This window comes from Diadema antillarum, unplaced genomic scaffold, assembly GCF_040938485.1.
Source record: "Diadema antillarum isolate AM-2024a unplaced genomic scaffold, OU_Dant_1.0 seq00001042_RagTag, whole genome shotgun sequence".
Taxonomy (NCBI): Eukaryota; Metazoa; Echinodermata; class Echinoidea; order Diadematoida; family Diadematidae; genus Diadema; species Diadema antillarum.
Genome location: NW_027271873.1, coordinates 586,700 through 601,984, shown reverse-complemented (window position 1 = coordinate 601,984; position 15,285 = coordinate 586,700). Strand labels below are relative to the sequence as shown.

The following is a 15,285-nucleotide window of genomic DNA, read 5'->3' as shown; positions in this document are numbered from 1 at the left end:
GTAAACAAACGTGACATAAATCGAATTCGGGGTTACTTCTTTGCCAACGGGATTGATTGGCCCCTCAGTGAGGAACGGCCGGCCGGTTTTTACGCGTGGGTAATATCAATAAACGCCAGAGCGCCATCGTAGACGCCGTTGAAATATGGATGCGTTCGATACACGCACGGATGAGCTATCTGCCCACACCGGGCTACAGATTAGAGGGGCGCATTTCAAAGCGACCGTACAAAGTCACCGCATACACCCTTCAGCGTTCAAGTGCCAGAGCACGACTCCGGAAACTTCGGTTAGATCCGCATCGACGCAGCTCTGCTGCGAACACTTCCGTTTGTTTTATACAGGATACTTTACATCTACATTTTTTCTTCTTCTTCCTCCTCCTCCTATTCATTTCCTTCATTTCCTCCTCTTCTTCTCCTTCTCATCCTTCATCTTCTTCTTCTTCTTCGTCATCTTAGACACCTTCCACGTCTATCCTCCAGCCCCGTCAAGCTGGGTTTTATGGATGATATGTCCTGTATCTTGGACGAACATTAAAGTTGTTCGACAGAATATGTCTCAAGGACACGTAGACCTTCTATCATCTCACAAAGAGGACATATTGGTGACATAAAGTCATACTCATTTTTCTTTCCTCCTGGAATCCTGGAATCACTTTTCTGGTGATTCAACATACATTTATGTTGCCCTTGGGCGTATACAACCATGACGAATGTGTTCGTGCTCTGTCATATGTTTATTTTTATACAAAAGCAGTTTACTCTATCCATATCAGCTTTTATTTCCTTCTCTCGGGGGGCCCCTATACGATCCATTCACATCCATCCTCGTTCAGCTAATGCGTTTGATGGTGGCCTCCTCGATCTTTCCCAAATCGCTTTTCAAAACTTCTTTGGGTAGTTTGGATGAAAATAAGGAACAACTTGTTGTGTGTTGTGTTTTTATGAAAGAAGAGAGAGAGAAAAAAAAAATGGGACCCTATACAACAAATAATTTGCCCCAGACAATACTGACATAAATCAAACATAATAATTTTTAAAGGTATCAAACAAGAATAATAGCTATACCATATGATGTCTCCACGAGGGAGCTCATATTGGAAGTCTCCGCAAGGGAGCTCATAAAGTCTCCACGAGGGAGCTCAAAATAACTTGTTTGTCTGTTTGTTTTCTTTGCAGAAAGGATATTCACCCGTTCCTTACGGGAACATGGTGGCCTGCGTATTATGTCTATGGGGATTTCAGAATTCAGTAGGGAACAGGTTAGGATGTAAATAAAGCGACGGAAGAGTGATCCAGTAGAAATTAGAGCTTGTAGAGGTGGATCACTCGGTAAACAATATGCCAATACTGTATAACATGTTGATCCAAAATGTATCTATGTTGAATAAAAGCGTTCGTTAATAGCTGTTATATGAAAGCAAGCATTAAAAAACAGTACTTTTCTTTTGTCCATCCCAGATCTACATATTGAAGAGTTTGACCCGTGCCATCGAGAAATTGTATTGCATGCGGCAGCACAGATGGTTGAGGTTTTTTTTTTTTTACTTTTTGGTTGAGTCAGTTCTTCACATCATCACATCAACGTGGGTTAAGAATAGGCAATTACTCGTAGAAAGAAGTTGGGTGGTTCCAGTGCAGCTTGGAGTACCTCTTTCATAAAGCAGGGGGGAAACATTTCCCTTAACATAATTAATATGTCAGTAACAGGTGAAAGGATTAGTAATGTGCGCTTTTCATTAAAGATATCATTTTGTCGAAGTCTCTCTTTATTTTTTTCCTTTATCCTACAGCGACGTCACAATCACAATTTAGTAGTCTTCCTATCCAGCGATGTCGGTACCGAAACTTTAAAAATTCATATCTATTGAACGGATTGTTCATTTTTTTTAACTCCATTGATTAGTCCTACTGATATATTTCTGCATTCACTCAATCCAAACAAATATACATCTCCGTTTCATTTCCCTTGAAATTAACTCTGAATTTGCCAAATGATGTCACAGTGTTTCACAGAAATGGAACCATCGTTATCATTACAAAGAATACTTGTGTTTGCAGCTTCAATTCAAATCAATCACGTTAGTAATCAAACTCGTTGTCTGTTGTGAATCTATGTAAAACTCAAGGTCCTCTTGAAGCATGGGGATAGCTGCTGAACTCTTTTCTCTTATTTTTCTCTTTTTTCTGCTTTCAATCCAGTCCACCATACAGACATTAGAAATGGGTAACCTATATGTTTATTGATCGTCTCATCGGCATGGCGTGTATCCGGACAAAAGAAAAATATGATATCAATACGTGTATATCTGTGTCATGGTATATGTGCATTTGAGACAGAAAGTGTGAGTGTGTGTGTGTGTGTGTACGGGTCTAATTCACACCCGCTAGAACGTGTCCGCCACAAACACGCACATGATACGCACGACACCGTTCACATATTCACCAGATACCCCCCCCCCCCCATACCCCCTCCCCCGGGGGAATTTTGGCTGAATCCTAACATACCGTTTGTTCTGTGTTGACGAACTACATGTATAATGGATTTTTTTTTTTTTTTTTTTGGATAAAAGGTATCTTTACATTATCGCATGTTACAGGAAGTTATAGTGTGGATATACAGGCATTTGCAATCGCTATATTTTCAATTCGGCGAACGCAGAGAATTGCTATGGACACATTGATGTCGACTCATTGACAGTCCTCTGTTCGATAGACGTGGCGGCAGTTTAGTAGTGTGCATTTTCCCCCACAGTTACACGGTGTCCTCAGTAACCTTTCAGTTGATTTTGGCGGACGCGTGCCTGATTAAATTGTTTCACAATATGTATTATAATTCGGTTACATGTGACCATCAAAACATACACTTAGCATATATATATATAGACCCTCTGTATACATTTGGAATCACGGTAACGTTGATATCGTTGAATTTTGAGGGGGAAAAATGATTACGGAATCCAGATACTATTATCCATAATAAGTGTGTGTTATTTTGCGTAAAACAAACAAATAAACAAACCTCCTTTGTGGAGGTATCATAGCATAATATGGCTGCATGCGTTTGCGATTTGTAAAATTGATTTCAACATTGTTATTGCGCATGCAAAGTGCACAGAATTCTTTGAAAAAAAGAAGTTAGTTTGCTTTGATGAAACTGGAAATCAATTCAGTGCACCGAATTCTTTGATAAAAAAGAAGGATTTAGTTTGCTTTGATGAAACTGGAAATCAAATTCAAAGAAATCGACATCTTTGAAACTCATTATGATACACTGCCATGATCATTTCCTTAAAGGTATACCTAGGGACTATTAACCGGTGTTTTTCGAACCCAACTTTCACCTGGAAACATTCTGACGTATCAGATGATCTGAATGAAATCCGCAAAAAAAGTCGTAAGGTAGCACTACCAGGCACAATACCCATACATTAGAGGAAAAGTAGCAAAACAGAGAAGGCGGTGTAGGTGTCTGTGATGTTCCGCACGAGGATACAATGCACATACTTTTTTTTTAAAAATGTGATGTCTTAACTCTATGTTTAAAATAAACACACAAACACACAAAAATACACACATACATATACACGCAAGTACAAACATTCAATCACTGATGATCTTTTTGTTCGTCCTGTTGTACGGGAGACACAAATAAAAGCGAAAAATACGACAAATGCACAATAATTATTGTTATACGAACACAGCACACAACAATCGATGTGAATAATTCATTATTGAACAGATGGAAAAAAGAGAGCATTTTGAATTTGTCACGATCTTGTGCTCCTGAGTAGAAACGATTTAACGTCCTATAGAAATGATTTTTGGAAAAAAGGTGGACGATTTTACGATAGTTTGCCTACCAAACGTTCGAGTAAATTGTGTTCCCCCCCAAAAAAAAAAAATAAATAAATAAATAAAATGAATAAATGAATGAACAAAAATAAGTTCTTATGTGTCTTTCGTTAATTTCATAAACATGAGCATACTGATAGTGGCGATTTTTTTTTTTTTTTTTTTTTTTTTTACAAATCTTTAACATTCATAGTTAAGTTGTCATTTAGCAACTTAGGCACGTGACATTCACATACCACTTGATATGCAGGTCCAAAGTTGTGTGGTCTTCATTTAATCCTACTACACCTTTTTTTTTTTCTGTTCAATGAAAAGAGGAGTGCTGTGTGTACGTGCGTAATGCTATGTTCTGTTTGCACTGTCCGATCAGGTAACCATCTGTCGGGGTCAGTCTTACATCTGATAATGTAACAACACACAGAGCGTACCATATTTACACCTGACCTTGTCGTCATCATATTTTTGGGTGGTCGCGGTCCAAAGCGATCTACAATTCCCTGAAAAGAAAAATATCTACCCAAACAGATGATAGGATAACGAGTATTAAATCCCCTCGACTCTCACCCTCACATCACTCTCTAATTTTACACCCTAGAAACATGCCTATAGATTCTGCAGTCGTTGTATCTCACCAAAAAAGGGTAAAAGAAATACGTTTTTGCAAAGTCATATCCAGCAAGGGGATGTTTTACTTTTCGCTTATCTTGTGTAAAACTGACAATTCTTTGTTATGGCGAAGCATATTAGTTTTTAAAGAATAATGATTGAAATTTGATGTCACATTTTCGTCCCCTCTTTCGTATGTCTTTAAATTTGTGTATGAAAAATTAAATAAGTTTTGAATCGAAATTGAATTACAGTCTTCCGGGGACTTGATAACTATTTGATTATACCGATTTAGAAACGATCGTGGTCTATGAACTTATAACGAGGACTGATTTTACAGCCCTTTGGGGTTTATCATCTTTCTTTTTGTTTTCATGTCGCATGTGACGGAGTGGATTCTTCGTACAATTAATCATTACTGACCCATTCCCAACATACCCTCTTAATTTTGTTCAAACAGGTTTTCAAACAATGAAAAATATGTAATACATTAACCTTATTACCGTCGATTGAGCAAGCAAGTGTAGGCTTTAATTTCCTCACTTTTATACACGCTATGTAGAGAGTTTCTCCTCAGTCACTAATCATCAGTGAAATCGGGACATCTCAACAGATTTGTCATACCCTTTCTGATTTGGACTGCAAATCAGTGATAGATATTCGGGGCATCATTTCATGAATTATTCCGACCTCCCCAGGGTTTAGCTACCATAGGTAAGCGTACATTTTAAAACGTATTAATCAGCAAGAATCAAAGTGGCAGTGGCCTTCGAGCATAATTCATGTATAGTGTTAAAGAGATGGTATAGTTTGGGGTTTGATTGGGCTTCAGGTTTCCAACTTTTTGTGAGATAATGAATTAAAAAACAACTCTTATAATATACGAAACAACATACCAGTCTAAGAGGAAAGCTTATGATGAAAATTGGTTTTGAAATGGCTGAGATATCAAAAAACAAAGAGGTCCTAATCAAGGGTGGAACCCACCTTTTGTTAGGACAATTTTTTTCTATAACTATTTTGTTTTACTTTTTTTTTTATTTCAGCCATTTCAAAAACCAATTGCCATCAAATGAAACTGGAATTCCTTCTAGAATTATAATAATGATTTTTGATATTTCATAAGTGGTTTCTAATCATCTCTCAAAAAATTAGAATCTGAATCCCACCTTCAACTAAAACTATACCATCCTTCCTCTAACAAAATGTACATGGACGGACTCACCACGGGACTCTGGGTATCGAATGAGCGAAACGACTGACGAACAGACAGAGATACGAGGGACAGACGTACACACATGCACACTACACACGTCACGCTTGTTTTCGCGGATTTTAAACACACATGTAAAAAACATTTTGGGGGCGGGGGTTTCCCTGACCTTTACACTCACTTTTCGTCGTTGGTAAACACACGCGGGCATATTATAAGGCACAACTTAGAGTAACACACACAGTGAAATCACGCTGTTTGGAGGGAGCTGCTTGGGTTGATGTTTTGCAAGGTGAACAGGCATGGCAGTATATGGATACATCAATAATCGCCACTTTAGATGGATGTGAGTGTTCATACATTAATTTCTAATGCTCTTCCGTTGTTGGAAGGAGAAACAGAATGAATTTCTGTTTACCACGCACGAACACATTATTACTGTAAGAGATAAATAAAAAACTTATGATACGTCCGTCTCTCCCTACAAGAATGCAGAAAATCACGTTGAATACATTGAACATTAAATACTTTTCAGACGTCAAACAACAAAATTTTTTTTCTGATTACAATATCTTCACATCACAGAAATTGAGTAACTCCTGTTCTCACTTATTGATCACAACTATACCTATAAACAATACATCATATATCATATACACTCAGCAAAAAAGGAAAGTAAACACTTTTTCAAGTTCATCTTTCTCCTAGACTATTGATTGGCTATTAATGGTGTTTTATATGCCATGTTAAAGGTTATTTAATTGGCTATCAACCGAGCAGGTCAATTAAAAGGGAAACTTTACGCATGAGTGAACACATTCGTTTTTCTCTTCCAAGGCACAAAAGTAAAAATTGCAAAAATGGACAGGTTGTCATTCAAGCGTGTATGCTCTTCCATATAACAATGAGAACAAAAGACAAATTCAACACAGTAAAATTGCAAATTGATTCACAAAAAATAACCTATGACCTCCATAATGTCTCTGAACCCCTTTAAGATAAAGAAAGACAAGAAATAATGGAGGAAATTGAAGAATCTTCAGTCAAAGCCATAGTCAAAAGACATAAGGGAAAAAGTAATTGAAACAAAAGAGATTAAATTTGAAACGTTATTCATATTTAAGAAAATTTGAAATAATATTTGGTTCTTGAATTTGTCTCATGCATTCTTAAATTCCTTAATTAAAAGGTAAAATGAAGAAATCCTGTCGATTTTATCACCTTTACGGCTTACGGTTCTGTCGATTTTATCACCTTTATAGAATATAAAGAGAAACTAGGGAACGGAAACTTATTTCTGCTATTTCATTCATGTCTCTCATTGCGTTAAAATTGGTCTTTTGTTCTTATTGCTATCTTGGAGGGTACTTGCAAATGAATTTCAATATGTCAATTTTTGCAATTTTTACTATTCTGCCTTGGAGGACAAAACCAAAGGTGTTCACTCATGCGTAAAGTTGCCCCCTTTATAACCCTACCAGGTTGATAGCCAATTAAAAAAACTTTAATATGGTATATGACACAATGATTTTCATGAAAATCTTCTATGAAAAGTTTTAGCTGGAAAACATGTTTACTTTCTTTTTTTGCTGAGTGTATTACACATAATGATATTTAGATAGATAGGTAGATAGATAGATAAATAGATCGATCGATCGATAGATAGATAGATATATAGGTAGGTAGATAGATAGACAAATTGCATAGATATATAAATATATACACATTAGGGGTATGGCGCGTACTTTAAGTTACCATCTCTCTGTTAATGTGATCCAAGGAGGTATCCATAACCTCCTTGGTGTTACATACTGTATCTTTGGCGGGACTTAGAGTTCCTATGATGTTGACTACTGAATGGATAAAATCCTTGCCACCTATCAGTCTGACTAAATAATGAGGGCATATATAATATCTCCCAGTGTACTCTTAAACACGCACTACTTTAGGTCTTAATGTGTCGAACGTGCCGGTGCGAGTGATCTCCACATTAAAACGACGTCTTTTGGTGGTTCTGTTTGGCGCGTAAATAGGTCAGGGAGAGAAAATAGTGTTGGAGTTACGCCATTACTGCCCGGGGCGTGTCATAACGCAAGTCAGTCATGCGCCCAAGCCACAACTGACAGACCCATTTGGGATACCAACATTAAACAACCTGTCATTTTGTACACGGGGAGAGCATTTGTTTCGGCCAAGCAATACAGCACTTTTATATCCGGCATGTGTACGAAACTAAGAAGAAACATGAATTGCACAATACACACACTTTTCCAGTGATATGAAAGATAAATCATTCGCCGACAGCACAGTGGGGCCTACAAAGATTTCTATTTCCATAAAGCGCATCAGATTGTTTTTTTTTTCTTTTTCTGTATACAATTAAAAAACAGTGGCTAAAACTCATGGAACGTATTAAAGAGGAAGATATAATAATTATACCGATAGGGAAAATGTACGCGTGAATATTCATGTTTTTATTCCGGCATGCATATAATTATAATGTTCATCATTATTTTAGTGTATGTCTATATTTGTTATTTTTTTCACATTCTATTTTATGTAGGAACTATCGATGCAGGTCCTACGGAGACAGTACTGAAACATTGGCAATCCTGATGAACTAGATATATCACACACGTACTATAATGTATCATGTATTCATTTTTTTGTTAGATTACATAAAGTATAATTGAAGCGAACTGCAAAATGTATATGCTAAGGGAAAAAATGTACAAATCGAGGAATAAGTAAATATCTCATTGCCTTAAATTACTCTATGATAAAATAAATGGATAAATCATTCAGTACACTGCAAAAAGTCCGGTGTTAAATATGAAACACCGAGCTGGTGTTAAATTTCCGGTGCTCATTCATGGTGTTAGATTAACAGCTCCTGGTGTCATTTCAAAATTTAAAATTGTTTTTTGAATAGTTTCTTAGTTATTGCACTTCTTGTTAATTTTGAACTTCAACAAGACGATAAAGAATTTTCCGATAAAGTACAGTTGAACCTCTATTATCCGGCCTCCCTTTATCCGGATCTCTCTATTATCCGGACGCAATCTCGCCGTGATTTTTTTTTAATAATTACGGGAAGAAAGGGGGATTCCCAACTCCTTGAGAACTCCTACCCAAACACACATGAATTACATATTACTTCCAATATGATTAACATACATTGCATCAAATTTTCTTCCAAATTGCTTACCTTCAGACATTTCAACATCCCGAAACATCCCCAAATGTAACAATGAAAAGGTTGCAGTATACACATTACTACATGTGGTACTACAATGGGCTACATCAGTACATGTGTATGTATATGTACATGTATAAAGCATTGAGTCTCCCGTATCCGGCCAAATCCCTTATCCGGATGAGCCCCGGTCCCGACTTGTCCGGATACGAGAGGTTCAACTGTACTCGATTTTTGAAAAAATGTGTTAAAAAATTTACACCACAGTAATACCAGTTGGTGTGGTCCCCTATTGAAGCTGGACGGGTGTTATACCATTGAAATTAACACCACCAATATCAAATCAACACCATGCGGTGTCATTATTGAATTAACTCTAGCGCAGTGTCAAAAATATCACCAGCCACAGTGTCAAATTAACACCACGAAGTGCCAGGCGAACACTTTTTAACACCGTCACAATACATTTTCAACACCTGTGGGTGTGGTCCTCTATTGAAGTTTGATCGGTGTTAGATTTAACACCCATGGTGTTAAATCTAACACCGATGTTTTTACAGTGTAGTGACATGTCATGTTAACGGAGCTCTTTCAATCCACTTCTCCTTTTCGCAAACGAATGTTTTCAGCGCTTCAATACTGGCCATTGAGTCTGTGGATTTTGATGCCAGTACACATAATCTAAACGTATGGTGCATAAATCACTGTATCCATCACGAGATAAAACTCGGGGTTTTTCTTTTCTTTTTTAAGTCCTGAGCAGACACAAGGCTAAGTGCTTTCACGCGTGCAGTGAGTTTTCAGCAAAAGCAAGTCACAGTATGTAAAGGGACCTTGGAAGTGATACGTTGTATCTCTATTTTGTTTTTTAGGGGGTGGGGTAGAGGGAATTTCGTCAATCTTTCATTATACTCTCTCTCATGGAGTTACCACGAGGTTTAATCAAATATGACGTGTAACCTTGTCCTTCTCATTTATTCTTCATTTCGATAGGAGTCAGAATTCAATTTCATTGCAATAATGGATACTGAGTGTTCCCTGGGGTACGATCCTATATGTTTTCTTGCATGCGAGATCTGGCCGTTTTAATCGTGTAACTAAAGTTGGCCTTGTTTTTGTGACTTTTTTTTATCCTGGTTCAGGCTGCTCTCACGCGCTGGATGTTGTTATTTTTTGGTTACATGAACGCTCCAATGATTCAACCTTGTAGGGGCACTTGTAACTAATGTCTTGTTGAGAACGAACCAATGTTATTTCATTTTCAGTTTGTTTCTTTGATACAGCGTATCGTTATTGTTTTTTTTTTATCTTGACGTTTAGACGTGTACATCGTCTGCTTGCATTTCTCCTGTCGTAGTGTTTGCTTTGTTTTGTTGTTTTTTGTTCTTGCTTGCTGCATGTTTTTCTCCTTCGAAGTTTTGATACCGATGGAGTGTTCGTTGTCAGTTGACTTTTGAATAGCTTGTTGGTTTGTTTGTTTGTGTACCTGTGTGTGTTTATATTGCATCATATCATTAGGACTATATTATGAATTCTCTTATTGTGCACTGTCCTGAAATCAGCAAGGTTTGGCGATCAAGACACTCATACACCTCTCAAGATCACTCTTAAAGAAGAATGAAACCAGATAATTATGTCGTCAGTATGTCAATTGAGAGGAAATGCAGCAATGTAAATAAAACACATCGGCGAAGTTAGAGGAAATCGGACGATCCGTTGACAAGAATGGATCTTTAAAGTTTCTGTGCTGCCATCGCATGATGAGAAGAATAACCGCAGTTTGTGACGTCATGCATGGACAACGATATTACGCAAATAGAAAGAAAATCCAACCTATTTTCACTTTTCTAGCATAATGAAAAAGCACTTGACTTAGCTCTTTTCATAAAGCAGGGGCTATAATATTACCCTTAACTTGTGTCACTAACAAGTTGAGGGAGTGAGTACTTTTCATACAAAATGAAAGTTTGAGGACTTCTATTCTTGGGTTTTGTTCCCCTCTGAACCACTTCCTCTCAGAACCTAGTCTGGCTTCCAGACCATCTGGCTATACTGCTTTGCTTCCCAGAATTTTAACGCCCTCTATAAACGACCAAAATGGTTATTGTGGCTGCCGAAGGCGCATTTTATGGAAGGGACCACAGGTTGACAAATGGTCTGGAAACCAGACTACCCAGAACGAATTGGGTTCTCTTCAGATTTCAGACGAGAGCGTAAAAGGGCTAACATTGTACATGTTAGGGAGATGGAGATCAAGCTCAGAATCCTAATTGCTGTTAAGAACAGCTTAGGATTCGGGAAGATCAACTTCGATTAGCGTAAAAGGGTGAAGACTTGTTACCAACGACGAAACAATGGGCGGAAACATTAAAATCTCATACATATAATGCGATACAGATACATGTGGTAAAGCTTTTGAAATAAAGCCGATATAGCCGATGTAAGTGCCGATTTTGCCGATGATGATTAAAGGCATAATTTACCATCTGCAGATGAAACAAAATCTCAGCATTATTGCTTTAGAATAGTTCTAACATGTGAGTTAGGGATAGAAACAACCACTGTAAAAATGTGAATCCATATAATCGATGTTAAGTGTACTGAAATACACAAAATGTGTACAATAGTTACAACAAAAATGTTTCCAGACTAAAATGTCTACAGTTATGGTTCAATGAGAAAAATACTGATATCTCCTTTATAATATATATATATATATATATATATATATATATATATATATATGTTGATAAGGTAGTCCACGTGTTGGCAAGATAAAAAGATAAGTAAAAGATAAGTGTTGAGTATCAACACTTGAGAAAGGGCGGCGAGACGCTCGAAAATTTGTGTGAAGAAATAAACCGTTGGTGAATACAGCATGAACTTTGTTGCAGCTTTGTTACTTATATATATATATATATATATATATATATATATGTGTGTGTGTGTGTGCGTGTGTGTGTGTGTGTGTGTGTGTGCGTATGTATGGATGCAGTGTGATACGAAGAGTGAAAGAGGAGTTATGGTGAGCCTATATGCCTATTAGAGTCTCTTCAAATCAAGACAGATCCCTGAAACGCTGAATCACAATATACGAGAAAGTAGGCCCCTACTTGTAACGCAAAACAGCAGGTGCGTTTTATCACTAATATGCTGAACATGGAAAACTCGTTAAATGTAATGCTATTAGCTATATTGTCGAACACAATAAAATTGTGCTAATTAGACATCTTCTACAAAGAAATAGAGCGAGTGAATTGGTTTACCCCTTTCATTTATCCAAGCACATGACGCACAGGCATGTGCAAAGACACGGACATACACACACACACAAACACACACACACACACACACACACACACACACACACACACACACACACACTAACACACACACTAACACGTCCACACACACACATATTAACTATATACGTTATTTTATCACTGTTAAACCTCTTGAAGAAATGCTTTGAGCTCATTCACCTTGGAACATCTACAAAATGTGAATGGATTACTGTATTCCAGCTCTTGCGTACCAGTGCACAAAGAGTGGCATTTCTGCCTCTTGTTGAAGCGGGCACACACATTCCTTTGTTCTGCAAGAACCTATTAGATGTCATATTAGTTCCGTTCAGACGGTGATCCTTAACTTAACCTCGATTTTGTTACGAAATCGACCTCGAGGTTAAAGGACAAGTTCACCTTCATAAACATAAGGATTGAGAGAATGCAACAATATTAGTAGAACACATCAGTGAAAGTTTGAGGAAAATTGGAAAATCGATGCAAAAGTTATGAATTTTTAAAATTTTTGTGTTTGAACCGCTGGATGAGGAGACTACTACAGCTCGTGAGTCAAATGCGTACAACAGTGTAAAGAAAATATAAAGAAAATTCAACATATTTTCACTTTTTTTGCATAATAAAAGAAGAGCACTTGACTTGCCTCTTCCTAAAGGCAGGGGGAATAATATTACCCATAACATTTGTCGGTAATGAGTCAGGGGAATGTGTACTTTTTTCAAAAGATGAAATTTTGTGAAATTCTCTTTATATTTTCATTATATTGTTGTACGCATGTGACATCTAAGTTATTCATACACTGCAGTAGTCTTCTCATCCAGCGGTTACTGCACAAAAACTTCAGACATTCATAACTTTTGAACGGATTGTCCGATTTTCCTCAAACTTTCAATGATGTGTTCTACTAATATTGCTACATTCTCTCAATCCTTATGTTTATGAAGGTGAACTTGTCCTTTAAGGCAGTATTGGTTAGTTGATATTGGTAAGTTAGCTGCTCCTGTAGCTTTTCTTGAATATCGCAGAGCAAAAACAAAAACAACTAGAGAGGGGCCGTCAAAGGCGGCAGACCCACGCCTGAAGTACAAAGTCGGGTAAACATAATGTGCATTCGGTCATCTACCAGAATTCGGTCACTTAATTGCCAGTGTGCTTTATCACCAGCCAGTGAGTTATACCAAAGATCGTACACTGAGGTGTACGATCTTTGGTTCTACAGTCACATCACACGCAAAGTCACATCATTTCACATACGGTAACACTCATTCACAATAGGAAAGTCCTTTAGTCTCCTCCAAAAATCCATCGAATATCCCAAATTCCACCGTCAAAAGTGCAGAATCGGAACTTTTCCAAGCGCACGCGAATTAAGTCCAGTTTCAAGAGTATTGTCTACGCGACGGGTCGCCGAAAAAGCGCTAAAAATCGAGAAATACGCCGTTTTCTTGCGGGATATTTTGATTATAGCAAGCCGAGAGTGTGATGATATCAAAGGTCGTATGAGTGTACAATCTTTGATGGTATCCATAAAAGCGCAAAAGAAAAACAAAATTTACGTACCCCTCAGGCAATTACCCCTATGATTAGTGTCTACGGGAATTATTCAATGCAAGGGTTGAATGCAAATGTCTACTGCACCAGCATTCGGTCACTAACGAGCGCCGCAACGTCCCCGATGCAATTTTGCACCAACAGTGTAGAGCGCGATGCATTGTCAGCGGCCTTGCACACGCATTGACATTGAGCGCGCATATCGTGCAGTGTGACTGCGACCGAGCAAATGCTCCTCCAACGAAAAAAACAATCAATGTTAATTTGAAAAATCATCAAAATACGGGCCAGTTTGTGACGACGGAGAACGAACTTTCATTAATCTAGAAGGACATAGTCCCTCAAATAGGCCTAAACGTAAATTTCGGAATTCTTACGAACATTTGAGCAGCGAAGTCGGATCGTTTGGGAGTTTATGTTTTCGTATGGTAGCGGAAAATCGCAAAGTGAGAAACGGAAAATTTTCGGAGTGGTCACTACTAGAATATACCATGGGGTCAAAACTTCAAGGTCACACAGAATTTGCAAGGGTCAACCGATTATCACCAAAATCTAATCGATTCTTTCCTGCCATTATCCAAACATCCCCTGAACATTTCGTGCAAATTCGTTTACCCGTTCTCTTGTTATCTTGTACACAAACAAACAAACAAACAAACAAACAAACAAACAAACAAACAAACAAACAAAAAACAAACAAACAAACAAACAAACAAATATACGGAACCCTTTACATAACCCCCTGCCGATTTTCATCGGCGTGGGTAAAAACAAAAGCAAAGCTATATTTTGGGTTTGTCACGAGGAGGAAGTCAAGTCTCTGTGGCTTTTAATACTCAGTTTCATACACGGCACTGGCTTTACTGTCTGGAGGGATGTGCAAAACGATTTGTGGTTACATCTCTACCGGACTTGCGTGTCAGTCCATGTACGTGATCTTGATAATCATAATAGGTATATTATATGCTTTCCGGTTCCAAGAACAAACGAAGGGTTGCGGATGTTTGTACGAAAAAAAATAAAGAATCCTACAATGTCTCCAGAAAATGGCCCCCAAAAGTTCGATAATGACTTCACATGAATTTCTTACGAAAAAGTCGTATGTCTCTGGAAATTAACAATTGCTGGTGCTAGCTGATGACATCGCAATGATTAATGACTGTCAAAACGAATGTGATGAAGGTGTCTTAAATGCAAATAGTCACAGAATCATGCCAACGACCTTACGACTACGAGCTTGAATATAAGTGATTATGATTAGCTGCGCAGGGGGCACGTGAAGTTATTAAAAGTCACGATTTTTTGGAGCGCTCTCTTCTTTCATTTTATTCGTGTTATTTTTCTTTTTATTAGCCCAAAATGTGTGTGAGGGAGGATGGGGGGGGGGGGGTGAAATCCCCTCCACCCTCCACCCCCACCCTCACCCGTCCTGTTCCGCGGCCCCTGACAATCGCGACTAATAATCAATAACTACTACTAAACGAGATATTGTCGTGTGAAGATAACATGAAGACAACTGAACACGGAAGCATGTGAGGGCGACAAGTTTTCGTGTCTCTC

At 37.9% G+C, this 15,285-nt stretch overlaps 1 protein-coding gene across 1 annotated transcript in view; it reads right to left on the bottom strand.

Moving 5' to 3' along the window:
* Positions 1-15,285, bottom strand: part of LOC139743031 (soluble guanylate cyclase gcy-31-like) — a 204,556-nt gene that overhangs the window by 96,590 nt on the left and 92,681 nt on the right. The window lies entirely within an intron of this gene.